We start from the raw sequence: 16,440 nt of genomic DNA, 5'->3' as shown, positions 1-16,440 counted from the left end.
CTGTACACTGAAAACTATAAAATGTTGTTGAAAGAAATCTAAGAAGACGCAAAGAAATGGAAAGACATCCCATGCTTCTGGATTAGAAGAATTAGCATGGTTAAAATGTCCATGTTACCTAAAGCAAATCTACAGATTCAATGCAATCCTTATCAAACTCCCAAAAACGTTTTTCACAGAAATCAACAAAGAATCCTATAATTTATATGGAACAACAAAAGACCTCAAATAGCCAAAAGAAGCTAAGGAAAAAGAACAAAGATGGAAGCATCACACTCCTTGATTTCAAAGTATACTATAAAGACATAGTAATCAAAACAGCATGGAACTGGCAGAAAAACAGACACACAGATCAATGGAACAGAATTGAGAGCCCATATATAAACTGATATATTTGTAGACAGCTGATTTTTGACAAAGGAGCCAAGAGCATACAATAGAGAAAGGAAAGTCTCTTCAATAAATGGTGCTGGGAAAACTGGACAGCTGCATGCAGAAAAATAAAAATAGACCACTATCTTACATCATACACAAAAAAATAACTGAAAGTAGATTAAAGACTTAAATGTAAGACCTGAAACCGTAAAACTCCTAGAAGAAAACGTAGGTTGTATGCTCTTTGACATCAGTCGTAGCAGTATCTTTTTGAATATGTCTCCTCGGGCAAGGGAAACAGAAGAAAAAATAAACAAAAGGGATTACCTCAAACTGAAAAGTTTCTGCACAGCAAAATAAACCATCAGCAAAACAAAAAGAAAGCCTACCAATTGGGAGAAGATACTTGCAAATCATATATCTAATAAGGGATTAGTATCCAAAATATATAAAGAACTGATACAACTTACCAACAAAAATACAACCTGATTAAAAAATGGCAAAGGATCTGAACAACATTTTTTCCAAAGAAGATATACAGATGGCCAACATGAAAAAATGTTCAACACCACTAATTACTAGGGAAATTCAAATCAAAACTGCAATGAGATATCACCTCTTGCCTGTCAGAATGGCTGTTACTAAAAAGAGAAGAAATAACGAGTATTAGAGAGGAGACGGAGAAAAGGGAACCCTTGTACTCTGCTGGTGAGAATGTAAACTGATGCAGCCACTGTAAAAATACTTTGGAGATTCATCAAAAGATTAAAAATAGAAGTACTATATGATCTCTCTATTCCACTTCTAAGTAATTATTCAAAGAACATGAAAACTCTAATTTGAAAAGATATGTGCACCCTTTTGTCCATTTCAGCATTATTTACAATAGCCAAGACTTGGAAACAACCTAAGCATCCATTAATGGATGAATGGATAAAGAAGATGTGGTATATATAAAAGCAAGGGAATACTATTCAGCCATAAAAAAGATGAAATCTTACTATTTGCAACAACATACATGGACCTTGAGGGTATCATGCTAAGTAAAGTAAGTCAGACGGAGAAAGCCAAATACCATATGATTTCACTCATATGTGGAAGATAAAACAACAACAAACAAACACATAGATACAGAGAATAGACTGATGGTTACCAGAGGGGAGGGGAGTGGAGGGAGGAAGAAAACTGTGAAAGAGTACATTTGTATTGTGATGTATTGCAACTACACCTTTGGTGGTGAACATGATGTAGTCTATAGAAAAGTCAAAATATGATGATAAACTCCTGAAATTTGTATAACGTTATAAACCAATGTTACCTCAATAAAAAAATAGGTAAGCCCTCAGTCTAAACCTTATATCATATACAAAAATTAAATCAAAATAGACTTAAATGTCAAACAAAACTATAAAAATTTTAGAAAAAAACATAGAAACAAAAAAAAGAAGGAAATCTTCTGTATTTAGGGCCGTGTGTAGTATTCTTAGACTTGACAGCAAAGTGCAATACATAAAGGAAAAACTGATAAATTGGACTTCATCAAAATTAAAACCTTGCTGTGTGAAAACCCATGTGAAAAAGATGAAAAGACAAGCCACAGAGTGTGAGAAAATACTTGCAAACCAGATATCCTACAAAGCACTAGTATATACATTATATAAAGAACTTTCAAAAGTCAACTGTAAAAACATTTAAATAACTGACAATACCAAGCTCTGCTGAGAATGCAGAGCAACTGGAACTCATACACATTGCTGATGTGATTGCAAAATGGCCCTGCTATTTTTGAAATCAGATACACAATTACTTACCAAAGTTAAATGAATATTTACCATATGTGCCAGCAATGTGACTCCTAGTTATTTATCGTACTGAATAAAACCTGTACATGAATGAGGCTTTATTCATAATCACCTAAACCTGGAAACAATACAAAAGCCTTTCAATTGGTAAGTGGTAAACAAACTATGATACATCCATACAGTGGATTATCACTCAATAATAAAAAGGAGCAAAATAGTGACACACACAAAAGCATTGAAGGATCACAAATGCATCATTCAAAGTGAAGGAAGTCAGACTCAAAGGCTATAAATGGTTTCAGTCTGCTTACATAGCATTCTGGTATAGGTAAAACTATCAGTGGTTGCTTGGGGATAGGAAATGGAGAAATGATAGATCACAAAGGAGCACACAAGAAATTTTTGGTAAGTGTATTCTACATCTTGATTATGCTTATTGTTAAATGACTGTATGTTTTATCAAAATTCTCAGAATTGCACAGTAAAAAGGTGAATTAGTGTTTAACCTTTATTTAATAAAAAGTATAAATAGTACCAAAAAATGAAACGCTTAGGAATAAACCTACCAAAAGATTTCTCTTTATTAAGAGAAATAAATAGTTATATATAACTTGTACAAGGATTAGAAGTCTCAAAATTGTTGTGTTCACTCTCTAAATTGATCTATAGACTTGACTGAATCCTTATCAAAATCCTAACAGGCTTGTATTTTAAAATATATTTTAAAACTTATTTGGAAAGCCTAAGATCTGAATTAGCAGAAATAGTCTTGACTACAAAAAGCTAAGTTGGCAGATTTATACTACTTGATTTCAAGGTTTACTGTAAAGCCATAATAATCAAATCAGTTTGACATTAGTATAGAAAAACCAGAAATAGATTCATATGTATATGGGCAACTCATTTTCAGCCTTTATACTGGGATAATTCACTTGGGAAAAACAAAAACATTTGTATAAATATGCTAGAAAAATTGTTTTGTGTTTTCATTTGAATATTGGTACTGTCTTCCCTCCAAGAATTATTTTGAAATGGATCATAGACCTAAACGTAAAATCCAGCATCATAAAGCTTCTGGATATTTAAAAAGGAGAATTGTAATTTTATAAATAATGATTTCATGGACAGGTCGTAAAAAAGAGAAACCATAAAAGATTAAAAAACTAGGTTGATCAAAATTAAAAATTCTGCTTACAAAAAGACAGCAGTAAGAATATAAATAGGCAAGCTATTATCTGGGAAAAGTATTTGCAGTAATATATGAAAAAAATACTTTTATCCAGAATATATATAGAATCTTTATGAATCAATGATGAATAATTGACAACACCATATTAATAGGCAAAATAATTGGATTTTTTACAGGAACAAATATACAAATGGCCTATAAGCACATGAAAAGACACACAACCTCACTAGCAATCAGGGAAATGCAAATTATAACCACAATGGCATTTCATTTTCCACCCACTAAAATGGATAAAATTTTGAAAAACAAAACAAAAAAATACCAATGACAAATATTGCTAGGGGCATGGAATAACTGAAACTTTGATATACTGCTGTTGGGGACAAAAAAGACTTCAATCATTTTGAAGAACTATGTGGAAAAGTTGCACATAAATCTACCTGGTGACACAGTGTTTCACTTCCAAGTACTGACTCAACAAAGTGCAAACATATGTCCACAAAACAATTGGTCTGAGACTGTTCATAGCAAGTTTAATCATGGTAGATTCAAGTGGAAAAACAATGTTCTTCTGCTTTTGAAAGGGTAAATGAATTCCGTTACATCCAGACAATTGAATACTTCATAGGAATTTTTAAAAATCTAACAAATCAACTCACCACAGAGATGAATATGAAAATGTTATATTAAGTGAAAGAAGCCCTTCAGGCACAATAGAATACATATGATATGATATCATTCATACTAAATAAAACTAAAAGAAAAATTAATTGATGGTAATAAATATCAGATAGTCACAGGAGGACAGTTAGTACTGACTGGAAAGGAGTATGACAAAACTTTTAAGGGGGATGGAAAGATTCTCTCTGTCTTTTTTTTTTAATTGGCACCTGAAGTAACGTCTGTTGCCAATCTTCTTCTCCCCAAAGCCCCCCAGTACATAGCTGTGTATTCTAGCTGTAGGTCCTTCTGGTTCCGCTTTGTGGGATGCTGCCTCAGCATGGCTTGATGGGTGCTAATAGGTCCACATACGGATACGAAGCCTGGGCCCCCAAAGTGGAGATTGTGAACCTAATCGCTCAGCCAAGGCGCCAGCCACCCTAGGAAACATTCTATGTACCATTTTTGATAGTGGCTACAGAGTTTTATGCAATGGTCTAAACTCCTTGAATATAAAATATTTAAGATCTGTGCAATTTAGTTTATGTTAGTTGTATGTCAATAAAAAATACAGTGTGGTAAGTACTATGAAGCTTTGGGCAGGGAGCTGAAGCAGACATAAAAGGGTAGCTCAGCCCAGGCCTGGAGGTATTGGTATTGGTTGTCACACTGTGGGGGAACTAAGCTGAAAGTGGGAAAGTCGAATGTTGAGCTATGTGTGCATCTCCTTTTTTATTTTGCTTTGAGCTTTTAAATTGTTCCAGTTTATTTTCAATTATGCCAAAAGGAAATAGAGAAGGTTCTTTATCCTTGCATAGATTGGAATAGAATGTGCTCCTGAGGCCCAAATAAGAGCTGGAAGATGTAACATATGAGGAAGATCCTCAGGGGCTGTGTGACCAAAGTGTGGTCCCAGGATCACATCACCTAGGAGCTTGCTCGAAATACAAATTCCCAAGTTTCAACCCAGACCTGCTGAGTCAGAAACTCTGCGTGCCTAGTCACTGGTATTTTAAACATAGCCTTCAAGTGACTCTGCTGTACACAGAGGTTTCAGAATTGGTGCTCAAAGGGAAAGAGTATTCTCAGGGGAAAGATGGTCAAGGCTACAGGATTCAGTGCCTCTCTGTAGTGATTGGCTTCCTTCACGTTCTATCCTAGGAGATTAGGATTCACTTATGTGCTGTAGGTCTGAAGTGGCCCTTAAGGATTTATATTCTAATAAATCCCCATGGAATGTTGATGTAGCTGGGCAGACACCACACTTCGAGAAGAACATATTATGATTAGAGACAAAAAGTGTGCTTATATAAGATCAGGGAAGCTTCCCAGAGGAGCTGATACCTGTGGGAGCCTTTGGAGAGGTAAAGTTTGGACCACAAATTTAAGGAGATTTTTTTTTAAGTAATAGCAGATAATAAGAAGAATGCAAGCTGGTTAAAAACTACACAATGAGTTTAGGGTTGTAAATTATTAGGATGATGAGAAAAATCAATGAGAATAGAAAAGAGATCTAATCTGATATCAAGATGCTATTGCACAGTAGTACACAATGAAGGCTGCAGAGGAAAATGGAGAGGCAAGCTGATCTGATGCCAACCCTGATATCAGTTTCCCTACTTTAAACCCAGCATATATGGGGTTAAAACCCAAATACTCATCCCCTGCTTTCTACTTGGCTTCCTGGCTCCAGAATCTACTATCTTCCATGGAGACAGACACAGCCAAGGACAAGCACCTGGATTCATTCTCGCCTCCCCACAAAGAGACACAGGCTGGTGGGAAAGCTGCTGACCAGCAAGGTCACAGGCTCCCTCCTCTCTGCAAGTAGTCTCAAGGTCAAAGACAGACTGGTGGGAAAGCTCCAACCAGCAAGGCCATATGCTCCCCCTCCCCTACCTAAAACCCCCAAATAATAACCCTTCCTTTTAGTTTTTTGGGGAGGTTGGGATTTCAGCGTTCGTTAGCTGCTCTCTCTCCTTACTCAGCGCTGTGCAATAATAAAATTCTGACATTCTTCCACTACCCCTGGTGTCAGACATTGGCCTGCTGCGCAATGGGTGAGCGAACTCATTTCAGGTTCAATATCAGATCTGCCAGAGCACATGCTGATAGTCTGTCTTCTAACTACTTGGTTCACAAAATGACTCTAAACTCCTTTGGAATTGACTTCCTGGCTTGCTGCCCTGTAAATCGATCTTAATCCACATTTTGCTAATCTCTAAAGTCACGGTAGTCTCTTCATCTCTTATGTATATATCTTGGTCTATCTTTGTCACCTAATTTCCTTTTACCACTGAAGGAATTTATTTAGTGTAATACACATTTCAAAGCCATTTTACCTACCTTAGCAAATTTTATCCTGACGACTTCCACTGATGTATTGCTCCACTCTCCAAACGGGGAAACTGACGCTCAGAGGGCTCAAGTGTCCCAGCCAAGGTCATAGGGGTTAATAGAGACAGAACTGACTCCCAGGAAATGCTCATTATGTTCTTGAAATGTTAATCCTTTTGATATATCCTGGCTTCAGCCCTGCTTTCTGGGAAGTCAGTGGAAGAAAGAGGAGATCATTCTTAGACTCTTCCCAAAATATAACTCTTACTGTTTGTCACTGCCTTTTAATTTTCCCCTGCTGCCTCCTATTACTCTCCTTAGTAACTGCATTATTTAACTCTATTATATATTTAGGAGTGCAGTATGAGAGATGTCATAGAAAATAAAGTTTTATTATCCACAGGATGAAAGTACACATGTATATTATGTGCAGAGACAGATGCACAATCCAGAGTAAGATGATGCCCCCAGGGGGTCTTTTATCTTCTGCCTGAGCTCATATTCTTCACCTTCTTTCTTTTCTGGCTTGGGTCTTGCCATAGCTATTTATGTCATTCTGATCTCCACGTGGAATGACTTCACTTCTGCATTCTGCTAGGGGATAAAGTGAGGGCCATTTAGAGAGCAGCATTACTGTGTCCGATGTCACAGAATCAATTTCTCAGAAGGAGTTAAGATCAGGAATCACTTAAACATTTCCAGTTCTACGGCTACAGACTGCATCCCTTTCTAGAGTGGTCAACATCTAGACCAAATCCAAGGTGATAAAGTTGGTAAGTGGCAGAGTTTAAACCGGAACCCTGGGGCTGGCCCCATGGCCGAGTGTTTAAGTTCACGTGCTCCACTTCAGCAGCTTGGGGTTTCGCTGGTTAAAATCCTGGGTGTGAACCTAGCACCACTCATCAAGCCATGCTGAGGTGGTGTCTCACATAGCACAACTAGAAGGATCTACAAATACAATAGAATATACAACTATGTACTGGGGGGCTGTGGGGAGAAAGGAAAAAAAATACAAAGAAGATTGGCAACAGATGTTAGCTCAGGTGCCAATCTTTAAAAAAAAAAAAGGAAAAAGGGGAACCCTACAATTGCTAATCTCTAGTTGAAGTTTCTTTGCATTTACCTCTGACTACAGGAGTTAATTTGGTCCTTGATTATTGAAAGTATAATAAGGCATTCCATATGATCATTTTTGGCCAGTGGTGACAAGGTGACTCTAGGCGAGAACAGACTATGCTAACATTCTACATATAACTTTGTAGCAACATCTTGGTGTCATACTTTTTCTCTTTTGATGATCTTTTGACCTGCTTACTTTTATGTATACAAGCATTGATCCCTGGCAAATAGTTGTTACACAATAAATATTTGCTTACCCATCCTTTCTTTTTTTTTTGACAAATATTTATTGAGCACCTTTTTGTGCTAGATACTGTTTTAGCCACTGAGGATAAAACACTGAAAGAAATAAGGTTTTTACTCTCTATATCCTAGTGGAGAAGTCATTTTAATTAAATAAATGTATAGGTGAATGAATGTTACTAAGTGTAATGAGAACATATAATGGGAAGTTTGGCAACATGTCATTTACTGAATGTCTAAATAAGTGAATATGTGTCTGAATGAAATAAGAAGATTACCTTTTAGCTCCTAATAGGTAATAAAATAATGATAAATGTAGGCTGTAAAGTCAATATGGAGTTAAATAAAAGAATATGGTGGTAATATCACTGTAGTAGGCAGAATAGTGCCCCCAAAGCTGTCCAGGTCCCAATCCCTGTAACTTGTGAATATATTATCTTACACTGCAAAAGAGACTTTGCAAATGTGATTTAAAGTTAAGAACCTTGAGATGGGGAGATTATCCTAGCTTACTTGGGTATGCACAATCTAATTGCGTGAATCCTTAAAAGTGGAGAAACTTTCTTGACTATGGTAAGAATAAGAGATGTAACAACAGAAGCAGGGTCATGTAGACGGTGGCATAAGAAGAACTCAAACTGTTGTTGCTGGTTTTGAAGAGGGAAGGTTCCACAAGCCGAGGAAGGCAGGTAGGCTGTAGAAGCTAGAATAGGTCAGGAAACAAATTCTCCTCTAGAATCTTGCGAAAGAGCATGGTCTGTTACTGCAGACGTTTCAATTTTAGCCTAGTGTGACCGGTATTGGACTTCTGACGTGCAGAACTGTAAGATAGTATATTTTTGTTGTTTCAAGCCAATAAATTAGTGCTTAATTTGTTTCAGCAGCAACAGGAAATTAGTATAATCACCACTGACGTGATTATGAGATCAGTAGAACCAGAGCATCGTTATTTTCACTTACTCCCATTTGTCCTGATTTTTCTTTCTTGATAACACTATATTCTTTCTCTTCCAGAAGGATTTAACTTTGCAGGCCCACAATCGTTTCAGAAATCTTTGGGGTAGACACATCATATAGATATGTTGAAACTTTGTGTTCCTCTTCTCACCAGAAACGAATGCTCTTTGTGAATACAAGATTGCTGGCATTAAAGCTTGATGAGCCCCTGGCCACACTTTTATTTGAGAACTAAAGTGTTTGAAAGTATTTCTTTTTATCCCAGTTTGACTCTCAAAAGTAATTGTTTTTGTTAAAAAATAAAGAAAAAATTTTCTTTTCTCTTAGTAGTAGTGCATTACATTAAAAAACAACAAATAAAACACCTATTTTTCTTTTACTTAATATACTTGGAAAGTTAAATTTCCAAAATACTTTTTTCTATCTGCTGTGCATAGCACAAGATGTGTAATTCACTTACTTATTTGTTTGTGTGTTTAATGTTCATCCTTTCTCATGTTTTTGGAGAATATTCACTAAATACTAAAACTTAAAGAGATTAACACATGACTTGGACTTGAAAAATTATGTGTTAGTGTAACAGAATCATACACCACCAAAAAGTATTAAGTAGTAAAGTAATGTGCTTTGTTTCACTTAAATCGTTTCTTTCTCTATATTTTACACAACAAATATGAACTTATTCTTACTGAATACAATAAATGAAAACTTTGTGAGACATTTTATAGGTGTTTCCATGTTCTATTTATTGCTGGAACTAAACTACTCTTTATTGATTCTCTGATGAAAACTGTTTGGCCAGAATGCACACACTCAGTTCATAGTCATCATGTAACATATATATTGCCTAGAGTTGTCTTATTTTCTCAAGATGAATTAGGGTATGTTCTGATATAAGGATACCATATGAACCTAAGACTGGCCCAGACACTCCTGAATATAACCCTGTGGCCTCCATACCCTGTTATATACCTTGATGGACAAGTCACAGTTTGTACCTGTGAGGAGACTGATAGAACTGTCTGATTCCTTTCTTCTCATCTCTTTACATATCTATCCATCTATTGTACAGCATCCAACCTATTGTGCACCCTTTTCTATTTTGTTGAGAATTGCTGAGATAATCATCTTCCCAGGGCCCAGATCCTTATAAGTAATAGATTCTTTTTAAGAAGATTGTCATTCTTTGGGCAAGAATTGTCCCTAAAGCAGTGAGAAACTAAAGGCTTTAGACTTGTTGCTGTCTAATGCAAATTATTTGTATCAATGAAAAGGAAGCAGTGCTGGTGCAGGCACGACTATCTCACTCTCCTTATGCGCCTGAGCAGACCTTCCCTGAACACCTGGTATCCTCAGTGGGATTAGGCTGTCTGGTCCTGCCTGCCTGGTCACTCCCAGTAAGAGGCTCCGAGTCTGATTTTCTGGTCAAACCTTAGGCAAATGAACATACGATAAGTCAGTACTCTAATGTACTCCTGGGACCCACTGATGGAAGTGCCTGCCCACCTTTGGCCAGAAGGAGAAAGGTCTCAGCCTTCTGAAGAACCCTTTTTTCCACCTTCAACACTATTAAAAGCTGCCTGGAATGAGTGAGAATCTGAAAACTTTACTGCTGTTCCCTGGCTACTTAACTTCTTCATTTTCTGGTAAGAAATAGAAGGCAGCTTTAGCATGTATTTGGATTTTTTTTTTCAGCCTCTGAGTGCCCATAGAAATATGGGCATTGGCCATTGTCTTTCATTACACAAATAATCGATGCTCATTGAAAAATATTTATAAAATGAAAAAAATTATATAAAGTAAAACACAAATCACATTTACCTAAATCTCTAAAAGAGATTATCACTATTGCCATTTTGTTCTATTTCCCTCTAGATTTAGATCTATGAACAATGTTTATATACACCCACACACACATTCACTGGAATTTTCTTTGGTCCATGAGTTCCACGCATAAACCAAAACTTAATTGTAACATTGTGGCATCTTAGTGCTAAAGTTGTTTTTGCGGGGAGAAGGCAGTGATCTCACATCAATCATTTAAAAATTATTAAAAGATGCTAAACTCCTGTAATGGCTGGAAGCCTAGGTGAATCAAGTGATTGAAGAACACACTGGGATTGTTGCTGAGGATTTGGGATCATTGGGCCAAGAGTTAATTGACAAAATGCTGAAATAGTGATGAAATATAGTGAATTGTTCAATTCCTCACTTCACTATGGTTTACCTCCAGCAACGGAATGGAGAGATAGACCCCATTAAAGATATCAGTAAGGTAAGAGACCTTGAGAAAGTTGTCCTTCATTATGCTCCAGATTGATGCATAGGATAAAAATAGGTCCATGCCGGAACCAATGAAAAGCATCATTAGACTTCAGATTAAAAAGCAGAAGACCTCATGGGTTAAATTAAAGTGAACGGCTTGAGAATGTTAATGGCTGGTAAACTTTAAGAGACCTAATATGAACCATAAGAAAACCTGATACTCAACTCTTGATAAACTATTGAAAGCTAGATAGTTTTTTCATATTCTTTCTCCTGCCTTTTCTGTTTCCTATCAAGTTAAGCAAGTGACCCTGTCAAAGGATTAATTAAAGTTTATTTCTTCTTCATTTGGTCTTTTACATTGGCCCCTGTGTGTCCTGATGATTGTTCCAACTTCCAGGAGCTCACGTGTTCTCTTTGGTATTTTATTTCTTAGGTCAATTCTCTTCTAGAGTTTTATACTTTCTGAGCTCCTGCTGTTTGAATTCTTGGTGTTGTTTTTGGTTTTTCCTCAAATCCAATGTACGTGTCTGTATTTGCAAGTTATTTTTGTAAATCATCATGAGCATCATCATAATGTTTGCATATCTGAACTCCTCTGGAATCTTTTTAAAAAAATTGACTTTTTTGGAGCAGTTTTAGGTTTATAGAAAACTTGAGTGGAAGGTACAGAGAATTCCCTCATATTCCTTCTCTGCATTTCCCCTATTATTAACGTCTTGCATTAATGTAATACATTTGTTACAATTGATGATCTAATATTGATACATTATTATTAATTAAAAGCCATAGTTTGCATTAGAGGTCACTCTTTGCATTGTACATTTTATGACATTCGACAAATGTAAGGTGACATGTTTCTGCCATTACAGTATGATGCAAAATATTTCCACTACCTTAAAAATCTATGCTCCATCTGTTTTCTCCTCTCTCCCTCCTCCAGAATCTCTAGGAAGCACTTATCTTTTTACTGTCTCCATAGGTTTGCCTTTTCCAGGTGCCAGATAGTAGGCATCATACAGTATATATCCCTTTCAGATTGGCTTCTTTCGCTTGGAAGTATGCATTTAAATTTCCTACATGTCTTTTGTCAGTTTGGTAGCTCATTCTAGCATCTCTTTTCATCTCCTCAGTTCCTGAAATACAATGAATTGCGATTCAGTTACCTCAATAGCAAGTTTTCTTAATCTTCTGATAATTATATCAACCACGTTCTGAGGTTCACTCTCATAATATCTCTTGAAATAAGTTTACCTTCCCCAATATTCGTTCTCTATTTTTTCTATATTTTTCTCTTTAGAAAGCAAGAAGACTGCCTAGGGTTTTTAAGTTATTTGTTTCTATTTGATGCCGTAGAAATTGGATTAAGCTACCACCTCCTTAGAAAAGCTGTTTAAAGGTTATCAGATGTTGGAGAATATCTTTGAACTTTCCTAATAAGCTTTAACTCATTTCCTCCACAAGGGAGGTAACACTTGGCTGAGAATAAACAAGGCCAAAAGTTCAACTCTGTTGGCAAAACAATTGCTCTTCTCCCTAGTGCCTGCAGACTACAGCAGCCTGCCATCAAAGTCTGCTGTTCGTTTAATCAACATGGTAACCAAAAAACCCTGCCTTCATGGCAAGCAGAAATGAGAGGAAGTGTACAGAGCTTGTTTAATTAATTAGAGAACAGGATGTCATTTATCCCATCAGCATCAGTTACTCTAAAAAACAGACATCACCTTCTTATGGCATCAGATTGTAGAAAGACATGTTGTGTGAAAGATTTTCTCAAGAGGCAACTTTTAAAGACAACCTTAAACCGAGCTGTTAATTAGCATTAAAAGAAAACCAAATAAGTAACTACATAAATAAAACCATAAAACAAATAAGCAAAGCAATCAACAAATAACAAAGCTTATTTGTTCATGTCTAAATTGGATCTAGTAACAATGATTGAACACAAAGTTTGTAAGGTATCTATGTGTGTGATATACGCTATCTCATTTAATCCTTAAATAACACAGGCAACATTATCCTTTTTTTGAGGGGAGGTGGGAAGATTGGCTCTGAGCTAACATCTGTGTCCACCGTCCTCATGTGGGGCATCTGCCACAGCATGGCTTGATAAGCGTGAGTATGTCCATGCCCAGGATCCGAACCGGTGAACCCCTGGCCGCTGAAGTTAAGCTGAATCTCAGAGATTATAAGTTTTTTTCCTGGTCACAGGCTAGTAAATGGGTGTGTATTTATCCTTTTCACTCTATCTTCTACAGTCTACTTTCACCTTCATAAAAATCTGTACCTTGATCAGATATGCTTCCTTACTGGCCACTAAATACACATTGTGCATTTCAACTGTTATTTTTTCCTACACTTATTGAAGAGAATTTTTCAGCCTCTACTAAAAGTTGGGAGAAGTCTGCCATGAGTTATCTCACATTTTTTATTATCTTTATTTACTAGACACCCAATGCTATACAATTTATTTCATATAATCTCATTATTAATACTAAAAGGTAAATATGATTAATCTAAATTTTAAGGATCACATGTTTGAGATTCCAAAATTAACCTGACCAATATCACAGAACAAGTTGTCTAAAGCAATTCATTTTTGTCTTAGTCTTTTCACTATCCAGGCTACATCAGTGAAGTCATATTGCTGAATATCTCACGTATAACCGTTAAAATAATCCCATTTATGTTAAGCTGCATAGTTTTAGTTAGAAGGATATTTTGAAATTGAATTCTATGTTGGATGTTTGGACAATACTCATGGAGCACCCTGTATTCACCACACTTTGTGCTAGGCACGGAGGACAGGGAGCATATGTCTGGTAATCTTTGTGGCCCCCAAGAAGCTCACCATTCAGCTGGAAACAGAGGCCTGGGAATAAATTGCTAGAGTGAAGTGGGATAAGTATTAGGGAGGATATTTATTTTAAATTCTACCATTTTAGTAGGAAAGAAAGTGATCAAATCTGTAGGTTAAGATGGGACAGTGTGCTGTCCAGTGCTTCTAGGGACAATAAGTTTCTAGTCCCCATTTGTATTCTCATCACTGGCCATGCTAGATGGCTTCGAATTCCTTGAATAATTTACCCCATTGATTCATGCCTTTAAAAAGATGCTACTTCAAGCTGAAATATCTTTCTACCCTGAAACTAGTTCCCTGCAGGAACCACTTTAAACCTATCTCCTTTTTCTAGGACAAATTCTTTGCAGACAACCTCAATCCCAATTCAGTGTTGGTTCTCTGTGCTTCCACTGCATTTGGTAAATAACTTCATCATGACACAGTGACACTTCTTCAATGTTTATTTCACATAATATGGACCCCCACTAGACAGCATAATGCTTGGGTATGAGATTTAGATGTTTGGATACTCCCTGACCTATAACAGTTCTCAGTGAATTGTTTGAAGAATCAATCAGTCAATACAGGAAAATCTTTTCACTAGTCTCTTTAACTGTTTTGGGTTTTTTTCGGCTTTTTCCATTTATTTTTCTCTTTAGTATGCTCTTATTTTTTAAGAATTTTTTCTTAAATTTCAGAAAGTAAGTAAAATAATGTGACAAAAGCCTTGACATAAAATGTTGTTTTCATATATTCTTTGTAGGTTTCTACTATCTCTAAATAAAAATGTTATTTCCATATTTTCTCAATGTTATTTTTGCATAAAATAAATGCTACACTGCAGATTAAGTTAAAATTACTATAGACTTCAACCATAAAACCTCATCCCCAGAGCCAATGACTAGAATTCATTTGGTTTTATTTGAAAATACATTTTCTATATCTATGAAACAATATTGAGTCCATTGTATGCATTTGTTTGGTCAACACTTTATTTGCTCATCTCTTCTTTTAACATTTGTACATTACATGCATCTACAACCTTCTTTATGTTTTATCTTAATATATGAATATACTACATTTAATTTATATCTCTTTCTCTTGTTGGGCATTTAGTTGCATATTAGTGAAGATAATCTCAGGTCTACTGCAAACGTATGAACCTTGAAATAGCATTTCTTAACATAAAAGAGGTTTATTTCTGGTTTACCTAAACTCCAGTGTGAGCCAAGGAGCCCTCAACCATCTTTTAACAGCTCAATCTGGAAGATGTCTCTTCCAAATCCACTGTGGTAGGGTAAGAAAAGGATAGAGAAAGCACACTGCTTATTTTCACCACTTTTGCTTATAGTTGATGGTCAGTAATCACACGAATTTAATATACATGTAGGGGATTCTGGAAAATATACATGTGCATATGGAATATTTGGACTCAGCTCTAAAGTGTATCTAAATTGTCGTTTTATAGTGCTGTGAACACTTGCTCTTATATGTTTGGGCTCACATGTGAAAGTTTCTTTGGGATGGAAGTAAGATTTGCTGGTAGGGTTTTGCATATTTTCTATTTTGTTGGAGCAGACATATTGGTTTCTTATATAGTTATGATAAATTATGTTGTTTAATTAAGTCCAAAGCAACTAAACTGGCATTTTGACATCCATCTTTCTATGTTCATTGTCATACTTCCCAGCTGTATTCAGATCAGCAACAGAAGATGAATTTATTTTGTTTTCCATGGAAACTCCTAAAATTCCTGTGGTCCCCATAAATTTATGATTTTTTTGAGGGGAAGGAACTCTTTATTCTTTTCTTGGCTCATTTCAATGCGAATATTGTATTTGTTGAGATTAGTATATCTTTATAATTCTTGGTTCCTTTCTTTTACTACTTTTCCAGAATTTTTTGCTGTTCTTCAATATTCAAAATTTTGTTGGAATATTTAATCAGTGGTGTCACATTGATTTTATGGGTTAAAGATAATTTCCATCTATTAAGTGATAAATTTTGGATATAGTAAGATCTATTTCCTTCAAATGAGGGTTAAAATTTTCTCTATAAGATGTTGAAGTGATTTCTTAAATCATTTAATATCAGTCTTTCTTATTTCACAAAATGTACACTTAAAGCTATAAATTTACTTCAAAAGGCATTTTAGATATGTGAGACTATCTTTATGTGTTGATTTCATAGTCATTCAGTTCTGAATCTACTAATTTTTGTTGTAAGTTCCTCATTAATCTATGAGGTATTTAGAGTGGCGTTATTTGCTTTCCAAATATTTTGGCATTTTTGTCCCTCTTTTACTATTTATTTATAAATTCATTGCATTTTAGCCAACAAATATGCTTTCTTTGATTCATACTCTTTTGAATTATTTGAGTTTTCCATTAGATAGTCATGTTTTATAAAAGTAACTGGTATTTTTTGAGCCATTTTCTTACCGCAATTTTTTAGAAATTTGATTATGTCGCGTACCTTGGTGTGGAATTTTTTAAATGATTTTTTGTTGTTGTTCCTTGTGGTTTGTTGAACTTTCTCTGATCTATGGTGTTGTATGTTTCATCAAATTTTGGAAATTTTCATTCATTATTCTTTCTGATAGAAAGATAGGTAGATAGATATAGATATAGATACATAGATCTATATAGAGA

The sequence above is a fragment of the Equus przewalskii genome, chromosome 17 (genome assembly GCF_037783145.1).
Source record: "Equus przewalskii isolate Varuska chromosome 17, EquPr2, whole genome shotgun sequence".
NCBI lineage: Eukaryota > Metazoa > Chordata > Mammalia > Perissodactyla > Equidae > Equus > Equus przewalskii.
The sequence above is the reverse complement of the archived record's forward strand: the minus strand, read 5'-3'. Positions refer to the sequence as shown.